The sequence below is a fragment of the Lycium barbarum genome, chromosome 4 (genome assembly GCF_019175385.1).
Source record: "Lycium barbarum isolate Lr01 chromosome 4, ASM1917538v2, whole genome shotgun sequence".
NCBI lineage: Eukaryota > Viridiplantae > Streptophyta > Magnoliopsida > Solanales > Solanaceae > Lycium > Lycium barbarum.
Window position 1 is genome coordinate 111,683,425 of NC_083340.1, and position 19,552 is coordinate 111,702,976.

At 39.5% G+C, this 19,552-nt stretch overlaps 1 long non-coding RNA gene across 1 annotated transcript; it reads left to right on the forward strand.

Moving 5' to 3' along the window:
• Positions 1-5,558: 5,558 nt before the first annotated feature.
• On the forward strand, positions 5,559-11,068 carry LOC132636236 (uncharacterized). The gene is made up of 3 exons (XR_009581109.1): positions 5,559-8,549; positions 9,497-9,563; positions 10,638-11,068. It is a non-coding gene; the product is annotated as an uncharacterized LOC132636236 (long non-coding RNA).
• The last annotated feature ends 8,484 nt before the right edge of the window (positions 11,069-19,552 follow it).

Sequence of the window (19,552 nt, forward strand, 5' to 3'; positions counted from 1 at the left end):
AGAATGAGTAGGGGAAGAGCGACAGGGCTCGACGAGATTCCTGGGGAATTTTGGAAGACTGCAGACAAGGTAGGTTTGGAGTGGTTGACTCGGTTATCTAATGTCATCTTTAAGATGGCTAAGATGCCTGAAGAATGGCGATGCAGTACAATGATTCCATTGTACAAGAACAAGGGCGACTTTCAAAGTTGCAACAACTATAGAGGGATCAAGCTGCTAAGCGCCACACTATGAAAGTGTGGGAAAGGGTGGTGGAGATGAGGGTGCGGAGAGACGTGTCTATTTCAGAGAACCAGTTCGGATTCATGCCGGGGCGTTCTACTATAGAAGATACTTATCTTGTACGGAGACTGGTGGAGCAGTATAGGGAGAGGAAGAGAGACTTGCACATGGTGTTCATCGACCTAGAAAAGGCATATGACAAAGTGCCGAGAGAGGTTCTATAGAGATGCGTGAAGGATAAAGGTGTCCCTGTGGCGTACATTAGGGTGATCAAGGACATGTATGATGGGGCCAAGACCAAGGTAAGGACTATGGAAAAAGACTCGAAGCACTTCCCGGTTATGATGGGGTTGCACCAGGGATCAACTCTTAGCCTATTTTTATTTTTCTTGGTGTTGGATGGATTGATGCGGCAAATTCAAGGTGAGGTGCCATGGTGTATGTTATTCACAGATGATATATCCCTGTTTGACAAGATTCACAGCGGAGTTAACACTAAGCTGGAGGTTTGGAGACAAAACCTAGAGTCTAAAGGGTTCAAGTTGAGTAGGACCAAGACGGAGTACTTGGAGTGCAAGTGTTACACCTCGGAAAAATTTCATGTCATCATGTGATATATAGACTAATGTAGGGTGAGACGAATACGATGTTTCAATAAGTAAGAAAGGTTATTTAACGATCCTAGTTAAGATTTCAAAGATGTTGGAAGTAAGAGAAAAAAGTTCCTTAAGAAGGGCAAAGTATATGTTTCGTTTTGGAAAGTTCCGTAAAGTACCGAGCTAATGTTGACTTAATGATGTCTTAAAGGAGAGTTTTTAACTCTCCTTAGATTGGTAATGAAGTGTTAAACAAGTGTCAAGAAGGTTCCATAAGGATTGAAGATCGAACGAACGACGGAAGCAATTTCTGAGAGGTGGGATTATACGACCGCTTATACGGTCCGTATAACATTATACGGTATGTATAAGGGTCCGTATAACACGCAACAGGAGGATGTTTTCCATGATGGTGAACCACGGTCACTTATACAGACCATACAATGTTATACGAACCGTATAAGTGTCCGTATAACACCCGACAGGCTGAGTTATTTTCAAGTATATAAATGTGATCCCACTTCATTATTTTCATTTCCACACTTCTCCACTTCTCTCCAAGGCTATAGAACATTCCACACATTTCATATACAAGAATCCAAGGAAAATCAAAGGCTCATATCATTAATCCAAGGGAATCAAGTATAAGGAAGCTCTTAGGGGTTGCTAGGGTCAAGAAAACTTTATGGATTGAAACTAGGGTTTTTCTTCAAGTGAAGTATTCCCATCCAAAGGTTATTCCTACTAAATCAAAGGTAAGTTTTATGATCATTTCATGATTTTTGGACTATGGAGAGGTTGAAAGACTTGGGTAGAAGAAAAAGGTAGAAAATGAAGTCTAAATGTAACTTTGGTGATGTTTTTAAGTAGTGAGCTAACTTGAGTCATGATTACTAGTATAATATGGATATAATATTATTATGGAAGGTAATAATGGTAATGAAGAAGCATCATATGTAAATGTGCTAAAATGGGTATAAAGTTACTAGTATAAGTTGAACATGGGGGTGAATATTGAAGGCTTAGTGTAATGTGATTACTTGAATTGAATATTATGAGTGTATTATGGATGTTATTGTGGTTGTTGGGAGTTGTTTTGTGATATGGTGGAAGTTGACGAAATAGGGGAAATGCTGCCCAATTTTCATTAGACTATGAATTATTCTAGTTTGAATTTAAAAGTATCATTAAGGCTTAACCATGGCATGAATCCTTCTAAATGTAGATTATTCAAGCTTCAACGGTGAACGTTAGATAGTTGAGAAGACAAAGAGGTATGTAAGGCTAACCCTTCTTTCAATAAGGCAGGGTTCCTTGGTTATATATATGTCCTTTCATGAGTTCTATAATGTCCTTCAAATGATTCTATCTCTAAAGCTACTAAAGCTCATGATCCACGATACTTTCATGATTTCCATTGCATCCTTTATATGATAGCTGACCCTCCAAGGATAGATGTAAACAAAAACGATAATGGTAATGATGTTGATGATACTTATGGACTTTTAAGTATACGTGTCTCAGTATGTATGACTATTATGTAACACCGAGCTTATATGGCCGGGTATGATATCTATTGCGCGCACATAACTGCAGTTGGGTACGGATGACACTGAGCCTTGGTAGGGCCAGATATGTATAATCACCGAGCCTTGTCATAGCCGGGTATGTGAAACCACCGAACCTCCATGGTCGGGTATGCTATGGATATGGATATGTATATGAATACGGATACGAATATGGATACTGATGTAGATATATGTGTATATGTTTATATGTGTGTACACGAGCACGCATTAGAAATGGAAGCTCCCTATGAAAGACAAGTAAGTGATTATGATGATGGCTCTACTATCTCCCGATTCTCCCATCTTATGCTATTTCTTATGCTGTCTCTTATGCTCCTATTATGATGTTGATTATGCTTTACATACTCAGTACATTATTCGTACTAATGTCCTTTTTTTTGTGGACGCTGCGTCATGCCCGCAGGTGGCCGGGGAGACAGGCTTGATCCATAACATTTCTTATTTAAGGACTACATAGAGGAAATCCATTTCATCCGTAGCCACAACTTTTGGTATTATTCTTTTGTGTACATACATGGGCACGGCGGGGTCCTGTCCCACCTATATGATGTTACCTACTCTTCTTAGAGGCTCGTAGATTGTTGTGTATGATTAGATGTCTTTAGCCTTGTCGGCTTATATTTTGTACATCATTTTGATGGCCTCATCAGCTTATGTATATTGATATGGGTATAGTTGTTATGATGGTATAAATATGGGGTTTCCCAACGAGTTTAGCATTATTGATGTATAAAATTCATGAATAAGTTATGTGGTCCACCTAGATGTGAATACACATGTACGATAAGAGGTGCCCGGGTGGGTTAGCACCGGGTGCCAGTCATAGCCCTCCGGTTGGGTCTTGACAACAAGTTTAGTGATGTAGTGTATGAGGATGACGTGGAAATGAAGCTTGGAACCCAGGTCATACAGAAGATAGATGGTTTCAAGTATCTTGGGTATATTATACAAGGAAATGGGGAGATTGATGATGACGTCACACATCGTATTAGTGTAGGGTGGATGAAATGGAGGCTTGCCTCCGGAGTGTTGTGCGACAAGAAGGTGCCACCAAAACTTAAAGGCAAGTTCTACAAAGTGGTGGTTAGATCGACTATGTTGTATGGGGTAGAGTGTTGGTCAGTCAAGAAGTCTCACGTTGAGAAGATGAAAGTGGCAGAATTGAGAATGCTGTGATGGATGTGTAGGAAACACTTGGAGTGATCAGATTAGGAATGAAGTTATCCGAGACAAAGTAGGAGTAGCCTCGATGGAGGACAAGATGCGGGAAGTGAGGCAGAGATGGTTTGGGCATGTGATGCGGAGAGGCGCAAATTCCCCAGTGCGGAGGTGCGAGAGGCTGGCTATGGACGGTTTCAAAAGAGGTAGAGGTAGGCCAAAGAAGTATTGGGGAGAGGTGATTAAACAGGATATGGCACATCTCCAGCTTACCGAGGACATGACCTTACATAGTAGGGTATGGAGGACTCAGATCAGGGTAGAAGGCTAGTAAGTAGTCGCATTTATCATTTCTTGCAAGTAGTTGCATTGATCTTTAGTTTCTTGTCCCTTGATTTCTACGAGTAGCTGTTTGCACAAAATGGTTTATTATAGCTTATTCACTTTCGTTGTTTTCATTTTCATTATTGGTTTGAATTGTTTGCCCGTATCTAACTTTTCTTATGCCTTTTCTTGAGCCGAGGGTCTTCCGGAAATAGCGTCCCTACCTAAGGTAGGGGTAAGGCCTGGGTACTCTCTACCCTCCCCAGACCCCACATTGTGGGATTCATTGGGTATGTTGTTGTTGTTGTTGTTTCATTCTTGGTTTCTCACTACTTTTGTCGTATAAGAACATTAATAGAGGAATGCTTCTAGTGATCATTACTTTCTGAAGGTAACAAGTTTCCATTTACTTATTGATTGTGATATCTCTTTGTGGAAAGTAATTTCTAGCACTAGTTTTTGATAGATCTCGACAAATTAATTGCGATGTATATTTTACTTTCATCTTATGTAGCTTATTTGGTTTAGGAGGTAGACTTCCTTCACAGGCTTTAATTAAGGTGGGCGTTCAGTTCTTCACTTTTTTTTCTTTATGGGTGCATACTGCATACCGAACCAAAATTAGTTTGGTTAGGTTCTTTGGTATGGGATCTATGAGACTTTGCTTGAATCTTAATAGGGCTTTCCTCTCAGTTTTACACATCTCACTTTGACTTCAGTACTGGCATTTGTGAGAGGTGAAAATGTAATTCTCATGGCTTCAGCTGGAACAACTAGATGAAGGATTGAAGAAAGAAAACAAGTATTGCAACTAAAATTTTCAACATGCCATTTTCTAAATATTGCTTGTCAAAGCTGGTTGTGAGCAGTAATGCTTATCCTTTTCAAGGACCTTGACTTCACTTGTTAATATTGACGATGACCCAAAGAAACAGAAACTTAGTGGAAATTGCTAAAACTGGAATACAAGTACTACAACAACATTTGAGAAACAAAAGAATAACAAACCACACCCTATAAAAAGAGGGCCATATTTTCTTACTCTTTCTAGCTGTAACTTGTTGTGGAGCTGTAACTTGTTGTGGTGCTCTAGAAACTTCTTTGATAGTAAAATACAGATTTTTGGATGATTTGGAAACACATCAGACTTTCAAAATGCTTCAGAGAATGCATGTCCAATGACATCAGGGTAATCTAATATATGATTAAACCTATACATTTTTGCCATCAACCCTTCAGCTACTTGAGTGAGTTGGTTTACCTATTGCAAGTTCAAGACTTTATTAGTTGACCCGCTAGAGCTATAGGCACTACCATCAGAGCTACCATTTCTAGAAGCCTTAGAACCTATTGTTGGAGAAATATCAGGACCTAAGTACTCACTCCACCTAGCTTTAATGCAGTTTCTACTTTCTTATCTTTATGAATGTCAATGATGTTGTTCAGGTTCTAGTTTAGTTAAATCTTCTTTGTCTTCAATTGTACTCTTTCTCTCTAAGATATCATGGTGTTGGTTGTATTTATTTTCTGCAATGAACAAGTAGATTTGGGTAGTTTGTCTTAAAAAAATCTTTTATTGAGTTTTCATGCTCAGGTTTCATATCAACAACAATAATGGATAAATCCTAGAAGAATTTTCTAGCCTTAGCTCCTTAACAAGAGGTAGAAAAAGTTACAGTACTTTATAGATATTTTTCTGTTGAAGTTTACTTGTTTATTCTCATCTCTTTTTCCTAAATCTTTTTAGTATTGGATTTTTGTTTTATAAGTTATCACTTCTTAATTTAGGGTCCCGCCGGTCAGTAGTGTATACATGCAAGCCCAAAACTAGTGTTCCTTAGTGTGGTGTTTCCATTTTCCCTCCAATTAAATAAAGAACACCTTGGGTAGTGTAAGAGAGAGGGACAATTGGTGCGGTGGGGTAAGGTAATAATAGGTTGGGCAATAGCGCTGCACGTTGGAGCTGGTGACATACCCATGGATCTGCCCCCCGATCTTTGTGAGCCCAGAGAAGCCTGTCTTCGCCATTGCTTGTAGAAGGGCATCGATACACTCAAGGCCCACAAATCCCCTTTGGATGTTGTCGAACTCGTGGTACCGTTATTACGGTACACATTTTTGCGGGTGGGCTTAGCGCTCGAAAAAGCTATTTCAAAATCTTTGGTGCTCTTTCGAACTTTGTTTTAAAAGAGTCGCCACCTAATTTTAATGAAATTAGGAAAACCGGTGGTGAAGGGTTTATTCAAATACAATGAAAAATCCTTCGTAATTCAGAGTTCTAGGTAAGGGTTCTGGTGATCCCCTAGGGAAGGTGTTAGGCACCCCAGTATTAAGGATCCGTAAAATATAGTTGACCTTCGAGCTTCAATGTGTGATTATGTATAAATTGCTTATGTTTTATTTAGTTTCCCGTATAAAAATATACTGTCGTGGCATATCATTTTGGCTTTAAAAGAATTAAAGAATTTCCCTTTAAGTAAGGGTAGTTCAAGTTCGGATTAAAACATCCGTGATAAAATAGTTTGTCCTTTTACTTATGAGGATAGTATACTGGGTATATCCTATTTAAAACTAATGCCATGTGTTTGTATATAAGAAGAAATATATATATATATATATATATATATATCTGTATAGCCTTAATTTAATTTGTACATTATCCGCATTTTATCACTCCAGTCAACCATATCCTCAGAACTACTTTCTCAAACTCGAGTTTGAAAGAAATTTCAATTATTTGAATTCATTAAGTAGGCGTTTGGACATGCGATTTCATCTCATGAGATGAAATCAACGTTTGGACATGCGATTTCATCTCTGATTTCATCTCATGAGATGAAATCCCAAAGCATCCAGAAAGGCATGATTTGGGATTTGAAATCATGATTTCAAAAAGTATAAATATAAAATTTAACCCATACGTTTACATTTTGTAAAAAAAGACCCATAAGTTGGTAGATATATTTACCAATCATGTTTACCAACCATAAGTTGGTAGATATATTGTTCGTATCATGTGAGAGGATTATATTAAAGAGTAGTTACATTACTATTCGTGTTAAATTTTCCTTTTTATTAAACTAAAGTTTGATCAACTGATGTTGTATTTTTTAGAAAGGCCTTCTAGTAGCATATTAATTTTATTATGAACTATGATTTACTTATTTGGTAAGATTTTATGAGAATTGGAATTTTTTTGATGGTTTTCTCAACTTATGGGGTTTTTATGTTTATAAAAAAACTGCAACTTAAGAAATTCAAATGCATGTCCAAACATGATTTCATCTCACGATTTCATCTCATGAGATGAAATCATGTCCAAACGGCTCCTAACTCGGGTCTAGCCCAAATGTTTCTTTTACTTTCTTTTCTCAGATTTCTCAAATTAAAATACACTTTTAAAGAGGTATTAAAAAATAATCAACTTTTTGCAAGAAAAATATACTTTCACTTTTATTTATTTTAATCAAGTGGGATACAACTCTTTTATCGTTGGGATAAAGTTTTGAAACATCGTTTACCCAAATCATAGGTTATAACCATAGGTTCTAACCTGTAGGGGTTCCAATATCTATATCAATGTATTTGCATATCATACAAAAAATAATGTATAATTATGAGCCCGTTTGGATTGGCTTATAAGTTGTTTTCAGCTTTTTTGAGTATTTGGCTGGCCAGCTTATACGCCATTTTGTGCTTAAAATAAGCCAAAAAAATAATTGGGCCCGTTTGGCTTAGCTTATCTAAAGCAGTTTATAAGCTGAAAACAACTTATAAGCCAAAAAAATAAGTTGGGCTACCCCAACGTTTTTTTTTTGGCTTATAAGTTGATTTTTTTGGCGTATAAGCTGTTTTCAGCTTATAAGCCGCTTTTTTTAAGCCCATCCAAACAGGCTCTATATTACAAGAAGGGGAAGAAAAGTTTAGCTTTTTGAGGCCTTGAGCCCAAATCATTCAGCAGTCTTGTTCTCGTTCTTCTATACTCCTTCATTCGAACTGTTCGGCCTTCAACTTTACTTCACTTCGTCTTTGGTAGAATCTCATCTCACGGACCCATATTGATTAGATGTACCTCGCACGAATTGTTACACCTTGAAAATGTTATACCCCGTACATTTATACGACGAATTATCCGCAAGCAAATCGACTCAAGTTAAAGGCGAAATTATTTTCGGACATGAAATAAGTGCTTTTAATTTTCAACTTTGATTATCACAAAAATTGCTTATAAATTTTATTTAGCATAAAAATATTAATATTGGAGATTAGGAATTAATTTAATTATCGAAAGTGGGCCCCACGACACGTGGCGAGATTTGGTTGGCCTTGAATAAAGATGGACACATGTCATGAAAATTTGACACATGTCCACTTTGTAAAGATTATATAAATGAGCATAAGTGGATGACTACACTACAATTAATCTTGCAAATTAGGTTTTAGAGAGAGGGGCTCTCAAGCCTAGAGAGAGAGGGGTTCGGGGCACTGTTCACGGCCACTGTTCACGCCCAGCCCATTTTTGCCCCCTTCTACACAATTAATTGGAGAGATTTGAAGATCAAGAGGAGGAAAAAGATGGAGCTCATGGTAGCCATGGCAACTCACGGCCATGGCTTTCTTGAAGGCATTTCATGGTGAAAAATTAGAGCTTGTCTCTAAGGTAAGATTTAATTCTTTTCTACATGTTTTGGAGGTAGTTTAGACTTGTATAGCTTGGTAGATGTGTGTTGAATACAAACGGGTTATGTATGTTGATGTTGAATTATAAATTGAGCCGTGTGAAGAGGAGTGTGGCCGTGAGCCATAGTAATGAAAGAGAATGGTGAATTAAAAATTTATTTAGCTTGTTAGAGGTGTCGTTGTGACATTGATGACGTAGATAAAAGGTTAACGAGTTGAGTTGGTGTTGAAATTGGTTGTATGTTATGAGAAATTATGTGATTTTTATATAATTTTTATGCAATTATGAAAGTAAGATGCTAAATGTGAACTATGGTTGTTATTAATGAATTTGGAAGAAAACAATGCGATTTGGTAGTTTCGTTGCAATTGTAGAAGTTTCGAATGGAATATGGAAATGGGCGGAATGGTTCGAATCCTTGGATATTGTTTAAAATGTTATTGAAATATGTTTGGGTAATCTTGAGTTAGTTAATGAATATGGAAAAATGTTGATATTAGTTGGATGATGTGAAGTTAGAATGGAAGAGTTACATTATGTGGAAAGGAATGGAAAAATTTTGGATTGTTGGAAATGTTGTATGAATTGCTTAGAATGTCTTTAAGTATTGTTGGTATGAATTTGGGTTAGTATTTAAATATATAAGCATCGATGTTGGCTTGAAGGTAAGTCGTCGAGTTGAATTTATGAAAGTTGTTGAATGATGTAAAAGAGAGTTACTATTATTATTTTGCCTTTCGAATTGGTTATCAATGTTACTAGGTTGGTTATTGTGGTTGTTGTTGATTTTGAGCGAGATAAATTCTCGGGATGGCCTATTTACAGGGGAAGTGCTGCTGAATTTTCTGTAGAATTTAATGATTAGTTTGGAATGAATGGCTTAAGTGCCCTTAGCTAATGATTGGTATTCGTTGGCGTAATTGTAGACCTTGGGGAGCCCGAGGCGTAGATTTGGATTAGCTTTAGATTGGCTATCTTGGAAGTGCGTTCGAGGTATGTAAAACTATCCCTTTTCTTCTTTTGGCATGTCCTAGGTGTACTAGGATCGGATTCGAGCCTCGGAAAATATTCTGCTCATCGGAATCCGCATTTGAAAATATCCCTCTTTCATTCAATAGAATTGAACCCTTTTTGTATGCTTTCTTGAAAATTATGCAAACCTTCCCCAAACTTTATGAAAAGTTAGAGAATGTCCGTAGAACCTTCGTAGGTGACCCCATAAGCCTAAAATGCGTAATTTGAGCCCACCGCCTTGCTTGTCCCAAGGTGGGCCCACTAGTCTCGGTTTTACCCTTATTGTACTTAAGGCTCGTTTTCGAGCAGTTTTTGGAAAGAAATGTTCTGACTACTCTTTTAACTACTAAACAAAAATTGTTTTAAATAATTCATTAAGTCTTATAAATTGTTTTGGCACTCGGAACGACTTCAGAAAGGTTATGCTTCTGTAATTCATTATGACATCCGAAACTCACTTATTATGTCCCGTCTGACATCATTGAATTGGTTTGTCGTTGATATGCCTCATCGAGTCTCTGAAAATATTTATGATATTTTAACTGCATTTAGTTTCTCACTACTCTATTCGTGGATGCCCCAATGTTTCCCACACTGAGCCCGGGCCAGGATATGTTGTCATGCGTAATCCTCTGCATTGTTCGCCGTGCCTCGATGTGAGGGGGCAGGTATACGTGTACATGGGTTTGTGGAGTATGCTGTGCCATGTACACATGTTCTGATATGATTTGCTATGGCCATCTGATATGATATACTATGTTACGGGGTTATGCCCCTATTCTGATTCTTCTGTGTGGTGGCACCAGCGTCGGGAGGGTGACCACGTTCTGTCTGCCGAGTCCCTTGGCAGGGGCTGGATTTGATATGACATATGTTTCTGTACACACTCCGCATGTTTTGAAAATATGTATTTGATACTTTGGATTTTCTACTCACTTTTTCTGTACGTTCTGTACCAGTTATGATTTTGTTTCTGTAATTCAGGCTTTACATATTCAGTACATATTTCGTACTGACCCCCTTTCTTCGGGGCTGCGTTTTCATGCCGCGCAGGTACATACGACAGGTTCGCTGATCCGCTCGCTTAGGATCTTATTTTGCTATTCTGAGGCGCTCTCTTATCCGGAGCCTATATTTTTTGGTACAGTCTCCTGCTATTGTATAAATGTACGTCACTCAGGGGTACGACGGGGCCCTGTCCCGTCATATGATTCTGTCGGTCTGTTTAGAGGTCTGTGGACATGTTTGTGGGTTGGGGGTCTTCCTGTATGAATGCGTGTATATGTTGTGTTTGGGCGATCCCATTCGCCGCGGCGGCCGGTCCGCATATGTTTAAATGTTGCTTTGTTGGCCTTGGGTGGTCATTGTTGGTATTATCTGTGCGCAGGGTTAATTTGGATAGACTGTAAAACAAAGGAAATTCTGCCGAAATTTTTCTGGAAATTATCTAAATTTGAAATATAGCCTTGTCGGCTTCTGCTATATACTTGAATGCGTTTGATAAAATTTGAGATAGCATTTGATAGATGTGTTTGGGTGCCCAGATCGGGCACTAGTCACGGCCTACGGGGTTGGGTCGTGACAGAAAATTTCCGCGTCGATTATGTCGTAAGCAAACTAATGTAAGTCCAGAGTGGCTATGATACCCCTATCAGGTTAAAGAAAGACTTTTGACAATTATTAAGCATGTGCCCTAAAGGTTCCGAGTCTAAGCTAATCGAAGAAAGTACTTTTCGTGAAAGTTTGTTGACTGGGCAGAGATATGGCCCAAAATACGGATCGTAAAAGTGACATACGGTATGTCATGTCTGAGAGGCGTAAAACAACATTAGAGAGTTGTACAGAATTTTGGCCAATATACGGTCAGACACACGGACCATAAGTATGACATACGAACCGTATGTCTACCATTTGTGTCGGTGGAAAAGTTCCAAGTTACAAATATATTTGGCCCACTTGGTTTTTTCCCATTTTTCATCACTAATAGACCCTAATTACTCCCAAAAGCCCTCTCCACACCTCCAGAACGTTCTCCACACTATATCAACATAAATCCAAGGTATATAAAAGATCAAACACCAATAACCAAAGGAAATCAAGTATATGGGTGCCCATTAGCGTTGCTAGAAGCCAAGAATCTCTTCGGAATTGAAGTTGGGTTTTCTCCAAGTGAAGTATCTTCATCCAAAGATTGTTCTTACACAAACAAAGGTGAGTTTTATATTAATTTCATGTTATTAAGAGTATTGAATGGTTGAAATACTTGGATTATGGAAGAAAGTAGAGTAGGAAGTGCAAATATAGAACTAGTGAAATTCTTGAAGGGTAATTGACTTGAATCATGATTCTTGAGATGCTATGAATATGGTCTTGCTAAGAATGGTATTAGAGATATTGTAAAAGCATATTATGTGAATGAGTATGACACTGTGTCATAATTATGGTTATGGATGACTTTGGAAGGTGATTTTGAGAATTGAATAATGTTTAACTTGAAAAAGTTATTGATTATGATGTCATGGGTGTTGATAATGGTATTTGGGAGTTGTTGATTATATGGAGGAAGTTGTAGAAACAATGGAAATGCTGCCCAATTTTCATTAGCGCTTAGTCGCTTTAGCTTAAGCTTAAGTATACTTTCGGTTATCTAATTTTAGTACAAATCCTTTCATATGTTAAATTGTGAGCTCGGAAGGAGAGCGCTTAGTCGGTAGAGTTAAAGAGACGTAAAGGTATGTAAGGCTAGTCCCTTCTTTTTTAAGGCATGAGTCCTGCAGTATGACTTCCATTATCTTCCATGACTCTCTTATATTCCGGAAAACTATAAGTCTATGATTACTAAGAGCTTCTCATGAGACAATGATGAGAGATGCGTTATGAATATGATAATGATGATGAGGAATATAAATCTAGAGATTCTAAAGATTATGATATGATATTCTTATGAAGCTAATGATTCCTTGCTGTTATCCATTGTTGCTAGTCTCACCTCCTAAAGTTAGTTCCTTCAAGGTGAGACATGATGATCATGACTACTCCATTATGGAATCGGGGATTCACGACCTTATGTCACCCCGATAGAGTTGCAGCTTTTATTTGAATTCTCATGCATGCTTTACGATAAGTATATGATGATGAGATTACACCGTGCCTATATAGCCGGGCAGACACCGCTAAGGTGGGCGCATATACACCATGCCTAGATGGCATGGGCAGACACCACTACTGGGCGGCATGAGATATTTACCAGCGGATACACAGAAGCACTCCACTACTCCGGAGGTGCTACTTATTGTATTATTCTTTTGTTTACATACATGGGTATGACAGGGTCCTGTCCCGTCCTTATGTCTCAGTATTCTAGTAGAGGCTCGTAGATACGTATGTGTGGGTAGTAGATGTCTCATGATGACTACATCATTTTGATAGCCTTGTGGGCTTATGTACATGAATGTAGATATGTTTTGGAGGTGATTATGGTCTCTTTATGGCTAAATGTGTTGAGAATAATATATGCATTCAGGATGACCCTGATAGTAAGTAGGATAGGTGGCGCTCGGCAGGGTAGCTTTGAGTACCCGTCATGGCCCTAGTGGGGTCATGACAAAAGTGGTATCAGAGCAGTTCCGCCCTAGGGTGTGTCTACGAGCCGTGTCCAGTAGAGTCTTGTTTATGGGTGTGAAGCATGCCACACTTATAAGCAAGAGGCTACAGGGCATTTGGGAAAAATGACCATCCTCCTTCATAGATCATGCGATAGAGCTATAATGTAAGATTTCCTCTTATCCTAATTGTGTGTTATGATTTCAGCGATGCCGCCAAGAAAGAAGCAAATCCGCACAATAGTGGGCGCTGCTGGAGAAGGTACCAGCCGAGAGCCTCTAGTTGAGTTAGAACATAGCGAGGCCCATAGTGTGACTCCTTCGCATTCTACCCCTATTCCTCCCGCAGGTGCTTCGGGTCAAAATATGGCAGAGGCTATTCAGTTGTTGACGCAGTTAGTTGCTGCCCAGGCTTAGCGGCAGAGTACGGGTCTTGGTGACAGGGCCATTAGTGCTAGAGCCCGTGATTTTATGAGCTTGAACCTTCCGAAATTTTTCGGATCAAAGCCGGATGAAGACCCTCAAGGCTTTATTGATGAAATGTTGAGGACATTGAGGATCATACATGCTTCAGATATCGAGTCAGTGGAGTTGGTGTCTTATAGGCTTCGTGATGTGGCGGTCCTATGGTATAATAATTGGATTTCTTCTAGATGGGAAAATGCACCTCCCCCGGTTTGGAAAGAGTTCGTGAATGTTTTTATTCGTCATTATTTGCCACCCGAGGTCTGTCGGGCCAGAGCCGATAAATTCTTGAATCTTAAGCAAGGGAATATGAGTGCCCAGGAGTATAGCCTTCACTTTAATTCATTGGCTAGATATACTTCGACTATGGTGGCTGACATGGGGGATAGAGTGCATAGATTTATGAGTGGCTTAGGGCCACACTTGTTCAAGGACTGTTTGACTGCTTCACTCCAGGAAGGGATGGATATCTCCCGTATCCAAGCTCATGCCCAGAATCTAGAAGAGCAGCAGCAGCCGCACATGGGTGAGCTTGATGTCAATAGGGGGCATGGCAAGAGGGCCCGATCTGCGGGTATTAGTGGTGAGTATAGAAGGGATCAAAGGCTGCAGCACCCTAGATATTCAGGCCAGTTTGCAGTAAGTGCACCTCCTCGATTCGCCGGTAGAAGATTTGATCGCCCTATTTATTCTGGACCGGGTCGGAGTTCGAGATTTTCGGGTTCACAGTTTGAGGGTGATTCTAGTCAGAGGAGACCACCGGTACAACGATGCAACCAATGTGGTAGATTACATTCGGGGCATTGTCGTCGAGGCTCGGATGCTTGTTATGCTTGTGGCCAAGTTGGGCACATGATGCGTGATTGCCCCTCGATGAGTGGTAGAGGTGGATCCCGACCCACAGGATCAGTATCAGGCTCTTCTTCGTCCATGCGCCCTATAAGGCAGACCTCACAGGCTTCCAGACTTCAGCAGGACACGGTAGGGGCCGAGGAGGAGCGTCTAGTTCGAGTGGCCCTCAAAATCGTATTTATGCTTTGGCCGGACGACAGGATCTCGAGTCCTTCCCTGACGTTGTTACAGGTATATTATCCGTATCTTCTCATGATGTTTATGCATTAATTGATCCGGGTTCTACTCTATCTTATATTACTCCTTATGTTGCTAATTGTATTGGGGTGAAACCTGAGCCACCAAACCTTTTGAAGTGTCTACCCCGGTTGGTGACCCCGTGATAGCCAGATAAGTGTATATAAATTGTGTGATTGTGGTGTGTGGTCGACACACCATAGATGATTTAATTGAGCTGGAAATATTAGATTTTGATGTTATTATGGGCATGGATTGGCTGGCTTCCTGCTATGCCAATGTAGATTGTAGAACCAAAGTGGTTCGATTTCAATTCCTGAGAGAGCCAGCCCTAGTGTGGAAGGGTAATACAGTATCTCCAAGAGGCAGATTTATTTCCTATCTTAAGTCAAGGCAGATGATCGCTAAAGGCTATATTTATCACTTAGTCCGAGTTCATGACACCAAAGCGAAGCCGCCGGCTCTTCAATCCGTTTTGGTAGTAAATGAATTTCCAGATGAGCTTCCAGGTCTTCCCCTAGAGCGGGAGATTGAATTTACTATCGACGTGTTGCTAGACACCGAGCCAATATCTATCCCTCCTTACAGAATGGCTCCTGCAGAATTGAAAGAGCTAAAAGCACAATTGAAGGATCTGCTCGAGAAGGGATTTATTAGGCCTAGTTCATCGCTATGGGGAGCACCTGTATTATTTGTAAGGAAGAAAGATGAGTCCTTGCGGACGTGTATTGCTTATAGACAGCTGAACAAGGTGACTATCAAGAATAAGTACCCGCTTTTGAGAATCGGTGACTTGTTTGATCAATTACAAGGTGCTAAATGGTTTTCAAAGAAGAAGACATTCCGAAGACAGCTTTTAGTACCAGATATGGTCATTATAAATTTCGAGTTAAGTCGTTTGGGTTGACCAATGCCCCAGTAGTAGTTATGCACTTGATGAATGATGTATTCAGGCCTTTCTTAGATTTATTTATAATTGGATTTATCGACGACATTCTGGTATATTCTCAGTCGGAAGCAGAGCATGCAAATCATTTACGTACTATTCTTGGAATTCTTCGGGCTCGAGAATTATATGCTAAGTTTTCAAAATGTGAATTCTGGCTGAATTCTATAACCTTTCTAGGCCATATCATCTCAGTGGACGGTATCCCGGTTGATACCCAAAAGATTGAGGCTGTGAAGACTTGGCCAAGACCTACAACGCCTACAGAAGTCCGTAGCTTTCTGGGATTAGCAAGTTACTACAAAAGATTTGTGGAAGGTTTTCCTTTTATTTCTGCTCCATTGATGAAATTACCTAACTCAGAAGTCAGCAATATTTCATTGGACCGATGCTTGCGAGTGCAGTTTCCAAGAATTAAAAGATAGACTGACCTCAGCTCCAGTCCTGACACTTCCAGAAGGAGCGGATGGTTATGTTATTTATTGTGATGCCTCCAGTGTTGGGTTAGGCTGTGTATTGATGCAGCACGGTAAGGTTATTACCTATACCTCCAGGCAGTTAAGGAAACGTGAATAGAATTATCCGACTCATGACCTTGAATTAGCTGTGGTTATTAACGCCTTGAAGATGTGGAGATATTATTTGTATGGTGTTCATGTTGATATCTACACAGATCACAAAAGTCTCAAATATTTTTTCAAGCAAAGGGAATTGAACCTAAGGCAGAGGCGATGGTTGGAATTATTGAAAGACTATGACGTCAGTATTCTGTATCACCCCAGAAAAGCCAATGTGGTGGCCGACGCTCTTAGTCGTAAATCCATGGGCAGCCTATGTGAAGTTCAGCCGGAAAAGAAAGAATTGGTCCGTGAGCTCCACCAGCTAGCTAGCCTAGGAGTTTGCCTAATGGACTCAGGCAATGCAGGAGTTACTATCCATAATCAGTTGTTTCGTATTTAGACATGGAAGTGAAAAAGCACTAATATGAAGATCCCAAGTTGAACCACTACAGAGATACATTTTCCCAGAAGGAGAAGTCACTATTTGAGATTTCTGTAGATGGGGTTCTCAGATACCAAGGCAGATTGTGTGTTTCGGAAGTTGCGGGATTACGTCATCAGATTCTGGAAGAAACTCATTATTCTCGTTATTCTATCCATCCAGGAGCAACCAAAATGTATCATGATCTCAAATTAATGTATTGGTGGAATGGAATGAAGAAAGATATAGCAGAATTTGTAGCTCGGTGCCCCAACTGTCAACAAGTAAAGATTGAGCATCAGAAGTCAGGAAGGTTATTGCAAGCTATGGAAATTCCAATATGGAAAAGGGAAGTAATTAACATAGATTTCATTGTAGGCTTGCCCCATTCTCAGCACAAATATGGCTCCACATGGGTAATTGTTGATAGGCTCACGATGTCGGCTCACTTTCTACCAGTCAAGACTACATATGCAACAGAAGATTATGCAAGGTTATATCTTAAAGAGATAGTGCGACTCCATGGTGTCCCTATGTCTATTATTACTGATAGAGGAGTACAATTCACAACTAAATTCTGAAAGTCTTTTAGGAAGGTTTGGGTACTTAAGTGAAGTTTAGCACAACATTTCACCCACAAACAGATGGACAAGCTGAAAGCACTATTCAGACCTTGAAGGATTTGTTGCGGGCATGTATATTAGACTTCGGAGGTAATTGGAATGACCACTTGCCACTTATCGAATTTGCCTATAATAATAGTTATCATTCCAGCATCCAGATGGCCTCATATGAAGCTCTATACGGAAGGAAGTGTAGATCGCCGATTGGGTGGTTTGAAGTAGGAGAAACACAAGTAACAAGCCGAGAAATGATCTAGCAAGCGGCAGAAAAGATTAAGCTTATTCGAGATTGACTGTTGACAGCCCAGAGTAGCTAGAAATCCTATGCGGACAACCGTCGACGGGATTTGGAGTTTCAAGTCAATGATTGGGTATTCTTAAAGGTGTCGCCGATGAAAGGTGTAATGAGATTCGTCAAGAAAGGTAAGCTTAGGCCCCGGTATATTGGTCCTTCTAAGATTGTGTGCAAGGTGGGTCAAATGGCTTATGAATTAGATTTACGTCCAGAGCTTGAAACGGTTCATCCAGTTTTCCATGTTTGAATGCTCCGTAAATGTGTGAGAGATCCTTCCAGAGTCGTACCTGTAGATGATGTCCAAATCACTGAGAAGTTAGCTTATGAAGAGGTACCCATTGCGATACTAGATAGACAAGTGCGAAGACTTAGAACTAAAGATGTAGCCTCAGTCAAGGTTCTGTGGAGAAATAAAAATAGAGAAGAGATGACTTGGGAAGCATAAGAGGATATGAAGACCAAATATCCACATTTATTTCAACCCCCAGAAGAGGTTCAAGACGAGGCGCCATTGTCCCCATGTATGTAATGCTTTACTTTGATTGCTTTTGGGCCGTGTGTGGCCATGTTGTATGTTGTGGTATTGTAGACATGTGTGGCAATGTTATTTTGGGTTGCTGTGACAGGATGGTAATGCCCTATTACAGGGGAAACTCTGGCAAATTTTCTGTAGAATCCTCGAAAGTTTAACATTCGGGGACGAATGTTCTTAATGGGGGAGGAATGTTACACCTTGAAAATTTCCGCGTCGATTACGTCGTAAGCAAACTAATATAAATCCAGAGAGGCTATAACGCCCCTATCAGGTTAATGAAAGAATTTTTAAAATTATTAAGCATGTACCCTAAAGGTTCCGAGGCTAAGATAATCGAAGAAAGTACTTTTCATGAAAGTTTGTTGACTGGGCAGAGATACGGCCTAGCATACGGACCGTAAAAGTGACATACGGATCGTCTGTCATGTCTGAGAGGCGTAAAACAAAATCAGAGAGTTGTGCAGAATTTTGGCCAACATACGGATCGTAAGTATGACATACGAACCGTATGTCCACCGTAAGTTTGTGTCGGTGGAAAAGTTCCAAGTTACAAATATATTTGGCCCACTTCGGTTTTCCCCATTTTTCATCACCAACAGACCCAAATTACTCAAAAAAACCCTCTCCACACCTCCAGAACGTTCTCCACACTATATCAACATAAATCCAAGGTATATCATAGATCAAACACCAATAACCAAAGGAAATCAAGTATATGGGTGCCCATTAGGGTTACTAGAAGCTAAGAATCTCTTTGGAATTGAAGTTGGGTATTCTCTAAGCGAAGTATCTTAATCCAAAGATTGTTCCTACACAAACAAAGGTGAGTTTTATGTTCATTTCATGTTATTAAGAGTATTGAATGGTTGAAAGACTTGGATTATGGAAGAAAGTAGAGTAGGAAGTGCAACTATAGAACTAGTGAAATTCTTGAAGGGTAACTTGACTTGAATCATGATTCTTGAGATGCTAGGAATATAGTCTGGCTAAGAATGGTATTAGAGATATTGTAAAAGCATTATATGTGAATGAGTATGACGCTGTGTCATAATTATGGTTATGGATGACTTTTGAAGGGGATTTTGAGAATTGAATAATGTTTAACTTGAAAAAGTTATTGATTATGATGTCATGGGTGTTGATAATGGAGTTTGAGAGTTGTTGATTATATGGAGGAAGTTGTAGAAACAAAGAAAATGCTTCCCAATTTTTCATTAGCACTTAGTCGCTTTAGCTTAAGCTTAAGTATACTTCCGGTTATCTAATTTTAGTACGAATCCTTTTATATGTAGAATTGTGAGCTCGGAAGGAGAGCACTTAGTCGGTAGAGTTAAAGAGACGTAAAGGTATGTAAGGCTAGTCCCTTCTTTTCTAAGGCATGATTCCTACAGTATGACTTCCATTATCTTCCATGACTCTTTTATATTCCGGA